Source organism: Rhagoletis zephyria, unplaced genomic scaffold (genome assembly GCF_001687245.7).
Source record: "Rhagoletis zephyria isolate East Lansing unplaced genomic scaffold, Rhagoletis_zephyria_1.1 Rzeph_scaffold_02123, whole genome shotgun sequence".
Taxonomy (NCBI): domain Eukaryota; kingdom Metazoa; phylum Arthropoda; class Insecta; order Diptera; family Tephritidae; genus Rhagoletis; species Rhagoletis zephyria.
Window position 1 is genome coordinate 64542 of NW_016159207.1, and position 5565 is coordinate 70106.

Here is a 5565-nt window from a genome sequence, read left to right on the forward strand (position 1 = left end):
CATATATTTTTTTCCAAAATAAATATTGGAAATTCCCAAGGATATTCAAGGATAAAGTATTAAAAGGACATTTTCCATACTTATTCGTACTTATGCATCCAAAAATTAATTTTTTTTCTATTCTACAGAATTTTTCCTTTCTCTTGATGTCCATATTGTTATTCTACAATTTATCGCATCTTATTAATAATTTTTTTATTCAATCATATTCCAGAAATTTCAAGGTTCTTTTAAAAAAATCGTGACGTAAAAACGCAGTTTTGTGAATGTATAGAATTTTTTCGTGTTTAAAATTGACTGTAGCACGGTATTATAAGGCCATAAATACCAAAAAAAAGATAAAGTAAAATTTCATATATAAAACGAAGCTTCAATGTTAATATTTCTATGTCTGATGTTTTAACCATTTACTAAAATTTAAATAAAAATCACCCCAAATTATAAATTTCTATATACCGAGCCCTAACCGCCAAAATAACGTAAGCGACATTTTCTTCAAAATTTTCCTTTTGATGCAGAAATGCACCTAAATGCTCTAGGAATATTTCTGCATCCAAAAGAAAATTTTGAAAAAAATGTCGCTTACGTTATTTTGCCGGTTAGGGCTCGATACGTATATAAGTACAGTGCCGCACTAAATTATTACCATAGGGATTTTTTTCACAATGTAGGCAACATTTTTTACTTAAAATTTTCGCGCGTCTTTTATAAAAATATTGTTCATGCTACAAAAAAAAACTGTTAACTTCGAGCCAAACTCAGGAAAATTCAATAAATGTGCATACAAGTTGGCATTTTAGTATAATAAAGTGTCAATTTGAAGTTAGTAAAAAATCGTGTTGACCTTTGGGAATTTCTTTGCAGGTAATTTCTTCCAAACAAAAAAAGAAATATCGAGCATAATTGGTACTGCACTAATTTTAGCCGGAAAACAAATTTTGCTGTTACTATACGGCGTATAGTGTCGGTTAAGACATATAATATGTAAAACGTAAATATTTAAAGAGTTCTAAAGTTTTTACAACGAGATGTCTAATTTGTTTCTTTTCAAAAAACCGGGAAATTTTGCGTCCTAGCAGGCACTGTAACGGGACCGAGACATAGCTCGTAAATCCGGGACAGTCCCGACGAAAACGGGACGGTAGGCTACTTATCAATTACTACATATGTAATTCCATAAAAGGTTTCTCATCTGAAATTCGCCTTTATTGCAGCCTTAAAATTAATTATACTACTATAAATATTACTATTATAATAAAATTGTATTTTAAAAGATGTTACATATGTATGCAAAGTTATATTCTGACAGAGTGCATTGCACAAATGCATAAAACATATTTCAAGCAAACAACCATTAACAAGAAACAATAATGAATACAAGCAAGCAGAAATAAACAAACTATGTATAATAACAAAGCTAAGATTGTCAAATAAAAGCTAAAAGCTCAGTTAGTCTAGACTTAATTTCCGTAACGTAACTTAACTAAATATTTCGGCCAACCTGTTATATGAGAAACTGTGTTGGCGGTTAGTTAAAACTTAACTTAGCGTAAGAAACTTAAGAACCTGTAGATTTTAGGTTCTTAAGTTACGGTCTTACGGAAATTGAGAGCGGTGAGAGAATCAGGCTTGCCAGACTCTCGTTTTTGTATTTCTTAAAAATAAATGAAAGCAAACATTGTTGTTTGCATGAATTTTTTTGATGTGGCATTTAAGGCGGCGAACTGTTAAACAGCTGAAAAAGAAAATACAAAAACAAAATATTTCCGCTCTTGGCTTAAGTTGACGTGTTGAGTAATCATTGATGATTTCTTACGGTAAGTTAAATTAAGTTAAGTCTAGACTAACTGAGCTTTAAAGCAGACAAATATGCAAACGAACAAAAAATAATCACCGCCACCAACTGCTACAACAACACTAAAGCCGACAGGCCAATAACAAATTATCATTGTTTTCCTAACAAAAACCCAACAGGCGTGAAATTCCGCATACGCACTGTAGTACCACCAGTGTTGTTAGAGTGATGCGACGGCATACAACAACTAATATTATAAAAACATTATTAAAACAGTCAAAACAACCACAACAACAGCAATAACAGCAGCAACAAGCGTAACGAATGTCAACAGCGTGAAAATAACGTCTAGCGTCTAGGCGCGCGAATGCCATCTAATACGAGCGTGTAGGCAGTTAGAGCCAAAGGGAAGCAGTTGCTGTTTGTTGCTATTATTGTATTTTTGTCGCACTGATAACAAATTGGTTTTTGCCAGTTGTGAATATTACAATTATAATGCGAACGTCGTAAAGTCACAACCTTAGCATGGAGTAGTAGTAGTAGTAGTAGTCAGCCAGCGGCGGTGAGATAGCATCCTAGCGCATTTTTGGCTTTGGAGCAAAAAAGATTGAAAGTAGTGAACGGCCTCTACAGTATGGGTGTTGTTGTTGTTGTTGTTATTACAGCTGCCGCATTCACCCGACAGTACTCGTGTAAGCATCGTGAAAGTGCCGCTAAAAGTGTCTACTTGATAAATTGTTATCATTTTAACAATGGAAATTATTTCATTATGTACTTTGTTACATTTACTGGTTGTACGCTCTTCCTTTTGCACTTCTTGGCAATGCCTGTGGCGCGACGGTGTACTTCTCAGCTATTTTTGCTGTAGTTGCTGTTGACATTTAATGGCTTTAATGGCGAACGTTTGTTGCTTGTCACGCCTAACATGCCACATTTTTCGTTAAGTAGTTGTGGTTGTGGAAGGAAGAAAACTGCCAAGAACCGGGATGAGAAAGCATCGTTCACCATTTCTTGTAATATTTACTGTTATTTTAGCTTTTAGCTGATGGGCACCAATTTCATGGAAATAATGGTAAGAGGCTCAGTTTATGCCATGGCCATATAGAGCGTGGGCATATTTTGAAAATAGCTGTTTATCTGAAGAACGGATCGCGAATTTTGTGGAAGAAATGTGGCACAAAGGTTAAAAAATCCCTAATTATGAATCACTGGAGGCTCTTAAATAAGCGCATTTACAGTGTTGGTGGACTTTCAATGAATTGTTTCTATGGAATGGTAGTTCGATACCTGCTGAAGTCTAGAAAAACGAAGTCTGACCAGGAGATGTGGTGATCACCGAAATAGCAGCTATAACTTATACCGCTTAGACGGTGTTGTTTTTTTTATCATTTTTCCTAACAAACAAATCGTGGTACGAAGCTCGATAACACTATTGAAATAGTTTCAATTTAACAAGGTACAAGTGAAAAAAACCAAATAAGGGAAAAATGTATAACGGCATGTTCGGCTTAATTTGAATAAAAGGCCCCGTCGACACTAAACACCTTTTCATACTCATCTAACATTCCTCTCCCAATGGCCCAAACCCGTTGGATCTGGCCAATTTCTGACTCTGCCGTTAGATGAGAATGTAGACAACAAGTCCAATTCACTGATTTGGCAGAGTTTGGTAAGCTGCTTTGACAAAAACAAAAAACAAAAGTGAAATGTTTGATTTTAATTTTATTTTTTATATAATTTTCTGGAAAAATTTCCAGCATTGAGATATAAAATTAATAAAAATTTTCTAGATCCATTTTCAATAATATAAATATCTAGAATTTTATATATTCTGACATATATGTAAATAAACTGGTTTATTCGATTGTAAAAACCCGGGTTACTTGGTATTTGAAACACCAATATTAAAAAAAAATACCTATAAAAATATTGAAAAAAAAACACGGTCCAATCGGTTGGAGAAATAGTGCCAGTTACATTAATCACAAGACACAAGGGTACAGGTGGTCAAGAAAAGGGCGACGTGCTAGCAAGGAGTTCACATAGAACAATGTGTAATGGAGTGCCATTGTGGTAGACAGGGAAACTGAAGAACGATTTTTCAAGCATATTTGCCATATTATTCTGTAGTAATTAAAGTGAAGAAAATGTATAAAAAGTATATAGAAAGCGAGAATTATTACTTATCTACAAATTAACCCGACTATTTTATACATTTTTTAGCCTGCAAAAGGTCAGAGAGCTACAAAAGAAAAAATTCTCCGTTCCATCTTCATCAAAGAGTAAAGTTATGCACAGTGGGTCTTTATAAATAACTGTAGTGCGTCATGCGTTATTCTCATAGACCCCGCACGTGGTTTTAAGAAATCCATTATTCCATTTGGATCAGAGTTCCTGAAGAGAAATGAGCAATTTTCAAGGAATTTATAGCTGCTTGGCTGCCACTACGGTTACTGATTTGTTGTCTGAACCCCTTTTCGCCAACTATATAGTCGTCTAATTTAAGTACGGCAAAGACCTCCTCTCCACTTATTTTTATTGTGTTTCTCACTGACACAAATACAAATCTCTCAAGAAAACTGTGTTCCTCACCGTGCTAAATCTCTCTGTGCGATCGTTTGTGTTTTCTGTCGTGTCAACAGCTTAAATTTTTATTTTTAAGTGTTTTTATTTGTGGGTTGTTGAAATACAGAAAAATTAAGCGGACGTACATAAGTGGAAGTACAGAGTTAGGCATTTCTTTACACGACATATACATAAACATACAAGTGCGAACATTTATGACCAAGAAGAAAGCGTGCACATTCATAATATGGTACTCTGAAAACAACCTATTTTTGATTACTTTTTTATCAGCATTTCTTCGTACATGTATACCACTATAAGCAGAATTAAATATTGGTATAGGTTATATTATATTTTAGTATATTTTGTGTGAGTTTGAGCTAAAAAATTAACATAATTTTATTTTTTCTCTCCCAGCGGTAAGTGTCCGAGAACAACAGCAACCGAAATTGTATGCAAATAACCCTCTCAGACTGAGCGAGAGCACACATTTACAAAAAATAAATCGCCTGTTCTCTTTTGTGGGATAATTTTTTACTCCTAAATATTAAGGGTTATTTTGAAACACTTTCAAAGTGCAGAGGGTTTTTTTTCTGGCAACCCCCTAAACAATTCCCTGCGCCTGAAGTCCTCGGGTATCGTATTCGTGTATTCAAGATACGATCATATATAGAGCCGGTTCGCGTTTAACACAGAAAGCGTGGCTTTTCAGTAGCTGGCAAGGCATATATAGTTGGCGGCGACAACTATTAAACTGCATCTTTTATGGAGAAAGGAATTCAGAAAGTGGGAAATTGAAGAAGAGAATTTTATAGAAAACGTTATGCGTGCCCGTTCGGTATTTAAAAGTTACACCTTAGGCTACTTAGAACTTACAAATAAAAAGCAGCAAAATTACTACAGCAGTTCGTCAAAGGAAAGAAATCATTCTTTAACATTGCGATCCGACACACAGCGACAAAGTTCAGAGCCGATAAAATTAACTCCCCTTCTAACTAATGGTGCTATTTATCTAGAAGTCATGCCAAGGTCATCCCAAGGACAAATTCAGAAGTATTGTATTGAATTTTCATGTTTATCCAATGAATTTTTCCCTACTTGACCTTTAACTGACCACGAACCTGATGTGATGGCGGCTAACGGGCCTCGGATTCGCATTCAGCGTGTCGAATAACCTAGTGAGGGATATATAAGTTTGTCTAAAT